Source organism: Triticum dicoccoides, chromosome 1A (genome assembly GCF_002162155.2).
Source record: "Triticum dicoccoides isolate Atlit2015 ecotype Zavitan chromosome 1A, WEW_v2.0, whole genome shotgun sequence".
In the NCBI taxonomy this organism is placed as follows: domain Eukaryota; kingdom Viridiplantae; phylum Streptophyta; class Magnoliopsida; order Poales; family Poaceae; genus Triticum; species Triticum dicoccoides.
Window position 1 is genome coordinate 363,913,340 of NC_041380.1, and position 14,156 is coordinate 363,927,495.

The window sequence follows — 14,156 nt, forward strand, 5'->3', positions numbered from 1 at the left end:
ACTGATCCATCTTGAACACCTTCAAGATCATGTCAAGGTATGTGCTCATTTGAAAGTATTATTAAGCATTTTGATCTATCCTTATAGATCTTGATGCTCAATGTTCAAGTAGCTTAATCCAGGCTTTCCATTGAAAAACACTTTCAAAATAACCCTATATGCTTTCTAGAAATTCTACATCATTTCTGATCAACAATATGTCAACAACATATACTCATCAGAAATTCTATAGTGCTCCCATTCACTTCTTTGGAAATACAAGTTTCTCATAAACTTTGTATGAATCCAAAATCTTTGATCATCTCATCAAAGCGTACATTCCAACTCCGAGATGCTTACTCCAGTCCTTAGAAGGATAGCTGGAGCTAGCATACCTTTTAGCATCCTTAGGATCGACAAAACTTTTCTGATTGTACTGCATACAACCTTTCCTTACGAAAACTAGTAAGGAAACTTGTCTTGACATCCTATCTGCAAGATTTAATAAATAATGCAGTAATCGCTAATATAATTCCAACAGACTCTTAGCATCGCTACGAGTGAGAAAATCTCATCGTAGTCAACTCCTTGAACTTGTCGGAAAACATCTTAACGACAAGTCGAGCTTTCTTAATGGTGACATTTACCATCATTGTCCGTCTTCCTTTTGAAATCCATCCATACCCAATGGCCTTACGACCATCAAGTATTTCTTCCAAAGTCATGGATCCGTTCTCGGATTTTATGGCCTTGAGCCATTTATCGGAATCCGGGCCCACCATTGCTTCTCCATAGCTCGTAGGTTCATTGTTGTCCAGCAACATGACTTCCAAGACAGGATTACGTACCACTCTGAAGTAGTACGCATCCTTGTCATCCTACGAGGTTTGGGAGTGACTTGATCCGAAGTTTCATGATCAATATCATAAGCTTCCACTTCAATTGGTGTAGGTGCCACAGGAACAACTCCCTGTGCCCTGTCACACACTAGTTGAAGAGACGGTTCAATAACCTCATCAAGTCTCCACCATCCTCCCACTCAACTCTTTCGAGAGAAACCTTTCCTCGAAAAAGGACCCGATTCAAGAAACAATTCATATTGCTTTCGGATCTGAATTAGGAGGTATACCCAACTGTTTTGGGTGTCCTATGAAGATGCATTTTGTCCGCTTTGGGTTCGAGCTTATCAAGCTGAAACTTTTTCACATAAGCGTCGCAGCCCCAAACTTTTTAAGAAACGACAACTTAGGTTTCTCTAAACCATAATTCATACGGTGTCATCTCAACGGAATTACGTGGTGCCCTATTTAAAGTGAATGTGGTTGTCTCTAATGCCTAACCCATGAACGATAGTGGTAATTCGATAAGAGACATCATGGTACGCACCATATCCAATAGGGTGCAACTATGATGTTCGGACACACCATCACATTATGGTGTTCCAGGCGGTATTAATTGCGAAACAATTTCCACAATGTCTTAATTGTGTGCCAAAACTCGTAACTCAGATACTCATCTCTATGATCATATCATAGACATTTTATCCTCTTGTCACAATGATCTTCTACTTCACTCTGAAATTATTTGAACCATTCAATAATTCAGACTAGTGTTTCATCAAGTAAATATTCTCAATATCTACTCGAATCATCTGTGAAGTAAGAACATAACGATATTCACTGCATGCCTCAGCACTCATTGGACTGCACACATCAAAATGTGTTACTTCCAACAAGTTGCTATCTTGTTCCATCTTACTGAAACCGAGGCTTTTCAGTCATCTTGCCCATGTGGTATGATTTGCATATCTCAAGTGATTCAAAATCAAGTGAGTTCAAACGGTCCATTTGCATGGAGTTTCTTCATGCATATATACCAATAGACATGGTTCGCATGTCTCACACTTTTCAAAAACGAGTGAGTCCAAAGATCCATCAACATGGAGCTTCTTCATGCATTTTATACCATTATGACTTACATGGCAGTGCCACAAGTAAGTGGTACTATCATTACTATCTTATATCTTTTGGCATGAAAATGTGTATCACTACGATCGAGATTCAATAAACCATTCATTTTAGGTGCAAGACCATTGAAGGTATTATTCAAATAAATAGAGTAACCATTATTCTCCTTAAATGAATAACCGTATTGCGATAGACATAATCCAATCATGTCTATGCTCAACGCAAACACCAATCTCGGTGGTAGAGGGAGCGTGCGATGCTTGATCATATCAACCTTGGAAACACTTCCAACATATATCGTCAGCTCACCTTTAGCTAGTCTCCATTTATTCCGTAGCCTTTTATTTCGAGTTACTAACACTTAGCAACCGAACCGGTATCTAATACCCTGGTGCTACTAGGAGTACTAGTAAAGTACACATTAACATAATGTATATCCAATATACTTCTATCGACCTTGCCAGCCTTCTCATCTACCAAGTATCTAGGGTAATCTTGCTCCAGTGGTTGTTCCCCTTATTACAGAAGCACTTAGTCTCGGGTTTGGGTTCAACCTCGGGTTTCTTCATTGGTGCAGCAGCTGATCTGCAGTTTCATGAAGTATCCCTTTGTTCCCTTGCCCTTCTTGAAACTAGTGGTTTCACCAACCATCAACAATTGATGCTCCTTCTTGATTTCTACTTTCGCGATGTCAAACAACGCGAATACCTCAAGGATCATCATCTCTATCCTTGATATGTTATAGTTCATCACGAAGCTCTAGCAGCTTGGTGGCAATGACTTTGGGGAAACATCACTATCTCATCTGGAAGATCAACTCCCACTCGATTCAAGTGATTGTTGCACTCAGACAATATGAGCACAAGCTCAACGATTGAGCTTTTCTCCCTTAGTTTGCAGGCTAAGAAAATCGTCGGAGGTCTTATACCTCTTGACGTGGGCACGAGCCTGAAATCCCAATTTCAGCCCTCGAAACATCTCATATGTTCCGTGACGTTTCGAAAACGTCTTTGGTGCCTCTACTTAAACCATTTAACTGAACTATCACGTAGTTATCAAAACGTGTATGTTCGATGTTCGAAACATCCACAAACGACGTTTGGGGTTCAGCACACTGAGCAGTGCATTAAGGACATAAGCGTTCTAGTGTCCGCATAATCGCTACTGTCAACTTTCAACTATATTTTCTCTAGGAACATAACCAAAACAGTAGAACTAAAGCGCGAGCTACGACATAATTTGCAAAAGGTCTTTTGACTATGTTCAGGATAATTAAGTTCATCTTATGAACTCCCACTCAGATAGACATCCCTCTAGTCATCTAAGTGATTACATGATCCGAGTCAACTAGGCCGTGTCCGATCATCACGTGAGACGGACTAGTTTACGTCGGTGAACATCTTCATGTTGATCGTATCTACTATACGACTCATGCTCGACCTTTCGGTCTCCGTGTTCCGAGGCCATGTCTGCACATGCTAGGCTCGTCAAGTTAACCCTAAGTGTTTTCGCTGTGTAAAACTGTCTTACACCCGTTGTATGTGAACGTAAGAATCCATCACACCCGATCATCACGTGGTGCTTAGAAGCGACGAACTATAGCAACGGTGCACAGTTAGGGGAGAACACTTCTTGAAATTTTGTAAGGGATCATCTTATTTACTACCGTCGTCCTAAGTAAACAAGATGCATAAACATGATAAACATCACATGCAATCAAATAGTGACATGATATGGCCAATATCATTTTGCTCCTTTTGATCTTCATCTTCGGGGCTCCATGATCATCATCGTCACCGGCATGACACCATGATCTCCATCATCATGATCTCCATCATCGTGTCTTCATGAAGTTGTCACGCCAACGACTACTTCTACTTCTATGGCTAACGCGTTTAGCAATAAAGTAAAGTAAGTTACATGGCGTTCTTCAATGACATGCAGGTCATACAAAAAATAAAGACAACTCCTATGGCTCCTGCCGGTTGTCATACTCATCGACATGCAAGTCGTGAATCCTATTACAAGAACATGATCAATCTCATACATTACATATCATTCATCACATTCTTCTTGGCCATATCACATCACATAGCATACCCTGCAAAAACAAGTTAGACGTCCTCTAATTGTTGTTGCATGTTTTACGTGGCTGCTATGGGTTTCTAGCAAGAACGTTTCTTACCTACGCAAGACCACAACGTGATATGCCAATTGCTATTTACCCTTCATAAGGACCCTTTTCATCGAATCCGTTCCGACTAAAGTGGGAGAGACTGGCACCCGCTAGCCACCTTATGCACCAAGTGCATGTCAATCGGTGGAATCTGTCTCACGTAAGAGTACGTGTAAGGTCGGTCCGGGCCGCTTCATCCCACAATACCGTCGAAACAAGATTGGACTAGTAACGGTAAGCATATTGAACAACATCAACGCCCACAACTACTTTGTGTTCTACTCGTGCAAAGAATCTACGCAATAGACCTAGCTCATGATGCCACTGTAGGGGAACGTAGCAGAAATTCAAAAAAATTCCTACGTAACACCAAGATCTATCTATGGAGAGACCAGCAACGAGTAGAAAGAGAGTGCATCTACATACCCTTGTAGATCGCTAAGCGGAAGCGTTCAAGTGAACGGGGTTGATGGAGTCGTACTCGTCGTGATTCAAATCACCGATGATCAAGTGCCGAATGCACGGCACCTCCGCGTTCAACACACGTACAGCCCGGTGACGTCTCCCACGCCTTGATCCAGCAAGGAGAGAGGGAGAGGTTGAGGAAGACTTCATCCAGCAGAAGCACAACGGCGTGGTGGTGGTGGAGGAGCGTGGCAATCCAGCAGGGCTTCGCCAAGCACCATGGGAGAGGAGGAGGAGGGAGAGGGGCAGGGCTGCACCAACGAGAGATCAAATCATGTGTTATGGGCAGCCCCTAGGCCTCATATATATAGGGGAAGGGGAGGGCTGCGCCCCCTTTAGGGTTTCCCACCCCAAGGGGCGGCGGCCAGCCTCCAGATGGCATCTGGTGCGGCGGCCAAGAGGGGGGGAGGAGTCCATCCTCCCCAAGGCACCTCGGAGGTGCCTTCCCCCTTGAGGACTCTTCCCTCTAGGGTTCCCTAGGCGCATGGGCCTCTTGGGGCTGGTGCCCTTGGCCCATGTAGGCCAAGGCGCACCCCCTACAGCCCATGTGGCCCCCCGGGGCAGGTGGCCCCACCCGGTGGGCCCCCGGGACCCTTCCGGTGGTCCCGGTACAATACCGATGACCCCGAAACTTGTCCAGATGGCCGAAACAGGACTTTCTATATATAAATCTTTACCTCCGGACCATCCCGGAACTCCTCGTGACGTCCGGGATCTCATCCGGGACTCCGAACAACATTCGGTAACCACATACAAGCTTCCTTTATAACCCTAGTGTCATCGAACCTTAAGTGTGTAGACCCTACGGGTTCGGGAGACATGCAGACATGACCGAGACGTTCTCCGGTCAATAACCAACAGCGGGATCTGGATACCCATGTTGGCTCCCACATGTTCCACGATGATCTCATCGGATGAACCACGATGTCAAGGACTTAATCAATCCCGTATTCAATTCCCTTTGTCTATCGGTATGTTACTTGCCCGAGATTCGATCGTCGGTATCCAATACCTTGTTCAATCTCGTTACCGGCAAGTCACTTTACTCGTTCCGTAACACATCATCCCGTGATCAACTCCTTGGTCACATTGCGCATATGATGATGTCCTACCGAGTGGGCCCAGAGATACCTCTCCGTTTACACGGAGTGACAAATCCCAGTCTCGATTCGCGCCAACCCAACAGACACTTTCGGAGATACCAGTAATGCACCTTTATAGCCACCCAGTTACGTTGTGACGTTTGGTACACCCAAAGCATTCCTACGGTATCCGGGAGTTGCACAATCTCATGGTCTAAGGAAAAGATACTTGACATTGGCAAAGCTCTAGCAAACGAACTACACGATCTTTGTGCTATGCTTAGGATTGGGTCTTGTCCATCACATCATTCTCCTAATGATGTGATCCCGTTATCAACGACATCCAATGTCCATAGCCAGGAAACCATGACTATCTGTTGATCACAACGAGCTAGTCAACTAGAGGCTCACTAGGGACATATTGTGGTCTATGTATTCACACGTTTATTACGATTTCCAGATAATACAGTTATAGCATGAACAAAAGACAATTATCATGAACAAGGAAATATAATAATAATACTTTTATTATTGCCTCTAGGGCATATTTCCAACAAGGGGGGCCACGAGGGGCCCACGAGGGTGGAGGGCGCGCCCAGGGGGGTGGGCGCGCCCCCCTGCCTTGTGACCTCCTCGCAGGTCCCCCGACGTGCACTCCAAGTCTTCTGGGCTTCTTTCCTTCAAAAAATGAGTTCCGTGAAGTTTCAGGTCAATTGGACTCCGTTTGATTTTCCTTTTCTTTGAAACCCTAAAATAGGGTAAAAAAAGAAACTGGCATTGGGCTCTGGGTTAATATGTTAGTCCCAAAAATGATATAAAATTGTATAATAAAGCACATAAACATTCAAAACAGTAGATAATATAGCATGGAGCAATAAAAAATTATAGATACGTTGGAGATGTATCAGCATCCCCAAGCTTAATTCATGCTCGTCCTCGAGTAGGTAAATGATAAAAGAAAGAATTTTTGATGCGGAGTGCTACTTGACATAATTTCAATGTAATTCTTCTTAATTGTGGCCTGAATATTCAGATCCGAAAGATTCAAGATAAAAGTTCATACTGACATGAAAACAATAATAATTCAAGCATACTAACTAAGCAGTTATGTCTTCTCAAAATAACATGGCCAAAGAAAGCTATCCCTACAAAATCATATAGTCTGGCTATGCTCTGTCTTCACCACACAAAATATTTAAATCATGCACAACCCCGATGACAAGCCAAGCAATTGTTTCATACTTTTGATGTTCTCAAACTTTTTCAATCTTCACGCAATACATGAGCGTGAGCCATGGTAATAGAACTATAGGTGGAATAGAGTGGTGGTTGTGGAGAAGACAAAAGGGGGAAGATAGTCTCACATCAACTAGGCGTATCAACGGGCTATGGAGATGCCCATCAATAGATATCAATGTGAGTGAGTAGGGATTGCCATGCAACGGATGCACCAGAGCTATAAGTGTATGAAAGATCAACAAAAGAAAATAGTGGGTGTGCATCCAACTCACTTGCTCACAAAGACCTAGGGCATTTTAAGGAAGCCCATCATTGGAATATACAAGCCAAGTTCTATAATGAAAGATTCCCACTAGTATATGAAAGTGACCACATAGGAGACTCTCTATCATGAAGATCATGGTGCTACTTTGAAGCACAAGTGTGGTAAAAGGATAGTAGCATTGTCCCTTCTCTCTTTTTCTCTCATTTTTTTATTTTTTTATTTGAGCCTTTTCTCTTTTTATGGCCTCTTTTCTTTCTATTTTTTATTTGGGCTTCTTTGGCCTCTTTTATTTATTTTTCATCCGGAGTCTCATCCCGACTTGTGGGGGAATCATGGTCTCCATCATCCTTTCCTCACTGGGACAATGCTCTAATAATGATGATCATCACACTTTTATTTACTTACAACTCAATAATTACAAATTGATACTTAGAACAAGATATGACTCTATATGAATGCCTCCGGCGGTGTACCGGGATGTGCAATGACTCATGAGTGACATGTATGAAAGAATTATGAATGGTGGCTTTGACACAAATACGATGTCAACTACATGATCATGCTAAGCAATATGACAATGATGAAGCGTGTCATAATAAACGGAATGGTGGAAAGTTGCATGGCAATATATCTCGGAATGGCTATGGAAATGCCATAATAGGTAGGCCACATCATGCTAAGCAAGTCTCGTGAGCGCTAAAGTTTTTGTTTTTTACAGCAAGATGAAAAAGACTTTTCCCAAGTCTTCCCAACGGTTCTAGTTGGCACAAACACTAATTAAAAGCATAAAACCACATCTTAACTGAGGATAGATAAATTATTTATTACTAAACAGGAGCAAAAAGCAAGGAACAAAAATAAAATTGGGTTGCCCCCTACAAGCGCTGTCGTTTAACGCCCCTAGCTAGGCATGATGATTTCAATGATGCTCACATAAAAGATAAGAATTGAAACATAAAGAGAGCATCATGAAGAAGATGACTAGCACATTTAAGTCTAACCCACTTCCTATGCATAGGGATTTTGGGAGCAAACAACTTGTGGGAACAAGAATCAACTTGCATAGGAAGGTAAAACAAGCATAACTTCAAAATTTTAAGCACATAGAGATGAAACTTGATATTATTGCAATTCCTACAAGCATATATTCCTCACTAATAATAAATTTCAGTAGCATAATGAATGAATTCAATAATATAACCAGCACCTAAAGCATTCTTTTCATGATCTACAAGCATAGAAATTTTATTACTCTCCACACAAGCAAAATTCTTCTCATGAATAATAGTGGGAGCAAACTCAAAAAAAATAATTATCATGTGAGGCATAATCCAATTGAAAACTAAAATCATGTTGACAAGTTTCATGGATATCATTATTCTTTATAGCATACAAGTCATCACAATAATCATCATAGATAGCAACTTTGTTCTCATAATCAATTGGGACCTCTTCCGGAATAGTGGATTCATCACAAAATAAAATCATGACCCCTCCAAATCCACTTTCATTAGTATAATCATCATAAATAGGAGGCATGCTTTCATCATAATAAATTTGCTCATCAAAACTTGGGGGACAAAAAATATCATCTTCATCAAACATAGCTTCCCCAAGCTTGTGGCTTTGCATATCATTAGCATCATGGATATTCAAGGAATTCATACTAACAACATTGCAATCATGCTCATCATTCAAATATTTAGTGACAAATATTATAATGCATTCTTCTTCTAACACTTTGGCACAATTTTCTTTTCCATCATACTCATGAAAGATATTAAAAAGATGAAGCGTATGAGGCAAACTTAATTCCATTTTTTAATTTTCTTTTATAAACTAAACTAGTGATAAAACAAGAAACTAAAAGACTCGATTGCAAGATGTAAATATATACCTTCAAGAACTCACCTCCCCGGAAACGGCGCCAAAAAAGAGCTTGATGACTACTACACAACCTTCTTCTTGTAGACGTTGTTGGGCCTCCAAGTGCAGAGGTTTGTAGGACAGTAGCAAATTTCCCTCAAGTGGATGACCTAAGGTTTATCAATCCGTAGGAGGCATAGGATGAATATGGTCTCTCTCAAGCAACCCTGCAACCAAATAACAAAGAGTCTCTTGTGTCCCCAACACACCCAATACAATGGTAAATTGTATAGGTGCACTAGTTCGGCGAAGAGATGGTGATACAAGTGGTATATGGATAGTAGATATAGGTTTTTGTAATCTGAAAATATAAAAACAGCAAGGTAACTAATGATAAAAGTGAGCGTAAACGGATTGCAATGCGTTGAAACAAGGCCTAGGGTTCATACTTTCACTAGTGCAAGTCCTCTAAACAATAATAACATAATTGGATCACATAACTATCCCTCAACATGCAACAAAGAGTCACTCCAAAGTCACAAATAGCGGAGAACAAACGAATAGATTATGGTAGGGTACAAAACCACCTCAAAGTTATTCTTTCCAATCAATCCATTGGGCTATTCCTATAAGTGTCACAAACAGCCCTAGAGTTCGTACTAGAATAACACCTTAAGACACAAATCAACCAAAACCCTAATGTCACCTAGATACTCCAATGTCACCTCAAGTATCCGTGGGTATGATTATACGATATGCATCACACAATCTTAGATTCATCTATTCAACCAACACATAGAACCTGAAAGAGTGCCCCAAAGTTTCTACCGGAGAATCACGACGAAAACGTGTTCCAACCCCTATGCATAGGTTCATGGGCGGAACCCGCAAGTTGATCACCAAAACATACATCAAGTGAATCACGTGGTATCCCATTGTCACCACAGATACGCACGGCAAGACATACATCAAGTGTTCTCAAATCTTTAAAGACTCAATCCGATAAGATAACTTCAAAGGAGAAACTCAATCCATTACAAGAGAGTGGAGGGGGGAGGAAACATCACAGGATCCAAATATAATAGCAAAGCTCACGATACATCAAGATGTTGGGGAACATAGTAATTTCAAAAAAATTCCTACGCACACGAAAGATCATGGTGATGCATAGCAACGAGAGGGGAGAGTATTGTCCACGTACCCTCGGACCGAAAGCGGAAGCGTTAGCACAACGCGGTTGATGTAGTCGGACGTCTTCACGATCCGACCGATCCAAGTACCGAACGCATGGCACCTCCGAGTTCATCAGCACACGTTCAGCTCGATGACGTCCCGCGAACTCCGATCCAGCAGAGCTTCACGGGAGAGTTCCGTCAGCACGACGGCGTGGTGACAGTGATGATGTTTCTACCGACACAGGGCTTCGCCTAAGCACCGCTGCGATATGACCGAGGTGGAATATGGTGGAGGGGGGCACCGCACACGGCTGGGAGAGATCAACTGATCAACTTCTATCTAGAAGTGCCCCCTGCCCCTGTATATAAAGGAGCAAGGGGAGAGGTGGCTGGCCTAGGAGGAGGGCGCGCAAAGGGGGGCATCCTACTCCCACCGGGAGTAGGGCTCCTCCTTCCCTTGTTGGAGTAGGAGAGAAGGAAAGAGGGGGAGAGCAACAAGGAAAAGTGGGCTGCACCCCTTGTCCAATTTGGACCAGAGGGGGGGCGCGCGCCTCCTTCCTTTTGGCCTCTCTCCTCTATTCCTGTATGGCCCAATAAGGCCCATATACTCCCCGACGAATTCCTGTAACTCTCCGGTACTCCGAAAAATACCCGAATCACTTGGAACCTTTCCGATTTCCGAATATAGTCGTCCAATATATCGATCTTTACGTCTCGACCATTTCGAGACTCCTCGTCATGTTCCCGATCTCATCCGGGACTCCGAACTCCTTCGGTACATCAAAACTCATAAACTCATAATATGTCTGTCATCGAAACCTTAAGCGTGCGGATCCTACGGGTTCGAGAACAATGTAGACATGACCGAGACACGTCTCCGGTCAATAACCAATAGCAGAACCTGGATGCTCATATTGGCTCCCACATATTCTACGAAGATCTTTATCGGTCAGACCGCATAACAATATACGTTGTTCCCTTTGTCATCGGTATGTTACTTGCCCGAGATTTGATCATCGGTATCTCAATACCTAGTTCAATCTCGTTACCGGCAAGTCTCTTTACTCGTTCCGTAATACATCATCCCGCAACTAACTCATTAGTTGCAATGCTTGCAAGGCTTAAGTGATGTGCATTACCGAGAGGGCCCAGAGATACCTCTCCGATAGTCAGAGTGACAAATTCTAATCTCGAAATATGCCAACCCAACAAGTACCTTCGGAGACACCTTTAGAGCACCTTTATAATCACCCAGTTACATTGTGACGTTTGGTAGCACACAAAGTGTTCCTCCGGTAAACGGGAGTTGCATAATCTCATAGTCATAGAAACATGTATAAGTTATGAAGAAAGCAATAGCAACAAACTAAATGATCAAGTGCTATGCTAACGGAATGGGTCCAAGTCAATCACATCATTCTCCTAATGATGTGATCCCGTTAATCAAATGACAACTCATGTCTATGGTTAGGAAACATAACCATCTTTGATCAACGAGCTAGTCAAGTAGAGGCATACTAGTGACACTATGTTTGTCTATGTATTCACACATGTATTATGTTTCTAGTTAATACAATTCTAGCATGAAATATAAACATTTATCATGATATAAGGAAATAAATAATGACTTTATCATTGCCTCTAGGGCATATTTCCTTCACAAGATCGTACCACCTCAAGAACACGAGAGAGAGAGATCAAACACATAGCTACTGGTACATACCCTCAGCCCCGAGGGAGAACTACTCCCTCCTCGTCATGCAGAGCACCGGGATGATGAAGATGGCCACTGGAGTGGGATTCCCCCGTCCGACAGGGTGCCGGAACTGGTCTAGATTGGTTTTCGGTGGCTACGGAGGCTTCTGGCGGCGGAAATCCCGATCTATTATGCTCCCCGATCGTTTTAGGGTATATGGGTATATATAGGAGGAAGAAGTACGTCAGGGGAGCCACGAGATGCCCACGAGGGTGGAGGGCGCGCCCAGGGGGGGTGGGAGCGCCCCCTGCCTCGTGGCTTCCTCGTTGCTTCCCTTACGTGGTCTCCAAGTCTCCCGGGTTGCTTTCCTTCCAAAAGTAAGTTCCGTGAAGTTTCAGGTCAATTGGACTCCGTTTGATTTTCCTTTTCTGCGATACTCTAAAACAAGGGAAAAAACAGAAACTGGCACTGGGCTCTGGGTTAATAGGTTAGTCCCAAAAATAATATAAAAGTGTATAATAAAGCCCATAAACATCCAAAACACATAATATAATAGCATGGAACAATAAAAAATTATAGATACGTTGGAGATGTATCACATAACAACCAAGAAATGGCAATATCTTCCATGCTACACACATTATAGGCGGTTCCCAAACAGAATGGTAAAGTTTATACTCCCCCTTCCACCAACAAGCATCAATCCATGGCTTGCTCGAAACAATGGGTGCCTCCAACTAACAAGAGTCCCAGGGGGAGTTTTGTTGCAATTATTTTGATTTGATTTGCATAAAGCATGGGACTGGGCATCCCGGTGACCAGCCACTTTCTCGTGAGTGAGGAGCGGAGTCCACTCCTCTTGAGAATAACCCGCCTAACATGGAAGATACAAACAGCCCTAGTTGATACATGAGCTATTCGAGCATACAAAACAGGATATTTATTTGAAGGTTTAGAGTTTGGCACATACAAATTTACTTGGAACGACAGGTAGATACCGTATATAGGTAGGTATGGTGGACTCATATGGAATAACTTTGGGGTTTATGGAGTTGGATGCACAAGCAGTATTCCCGCTTAGTACAAGTTAAGGCTAGCAAAAGACTGGGAAGCGACTAGCTAGAGAGCGACAATAGTCATGAACATGCATTAAAATTAATCAACACTGAATGCAAGCATGAGTAGGATATAATCCACCATGAACATAAATATCGTGAAGGCTATGTTGATTTTGTTTCAACTACATGCGTGAACATGTGCCAAGTCAAGTCACTTAAAACATTCAGAGGAGGATACCACCCTATCATGCCACATCACAACCATTTTAATAGCATGTTGGCATGCAAGGTAAACCATTATAACTCATAGCTAATCAAGCATGGCACAAGAAACTATGATCTCTAGTTGTCATTGCAAACATGTTTATTCATAATAGGCTGAATCAGGAATGATGAACTAATCATATTTACAAAAACAAAAGAGGTTGAGTTCATACCAGCTTTTCTCATCTCAGTCAGTCCATCATATATCGTCATAATTGCCTTTCACTTGCACGGCCGAACGATGTGAATAATAATAATAGTGCGCGTGCATTGGACTAAGCTGGAATCTACAAGCATTCAATAAACAGGAGAAGACAAGGCAATATGGGCTCTTTTGTCAGATCAACAATAATGCATATAAGAGCCACGTCAACAATTTAATTATGGTCTTCTCCTATCGACCCCCAAAGAAAAGAAAATAAATAAAACTATTTACACGGGAAAGCTCCCAACAAGAAAAAGAAGAACATGAAATATTTTTGGGTTTTCTTTTTAAATACTACTATAAGCATGGAAAGTAAACTAATTAAAAGCTACAACTAACTTTTTTGATTTTTCTTAAGGTTTATTAAACACACAAGAAGAGAACATAAAAAGGAAAATAAACTAGCATGGATGATACAATAAAAAAGTATGAGCACCGACATCTAGCAATGATGGTGTGAACATAAATGTAATGTCGGTGAGAAATACATACTCCCCCAAGCTTAGGCATTTGGCCTAAGTTGGTCTATGGCCACGGCTGGCCTGGCGGATATCCATAATAGTAGTTGGGGTCGTACTGAGATGAAGAAGACTCTGATTGCCACTGGTTGGCAATCATCTCCGGATCCCACTGGTAATTAGACTGTCGTGGAGGATCAACTGGTGGTTCTGACTTTGGCTCTGTGGCTGGTGCAGGGTTCCGGTAGGCGTGAATGTCCT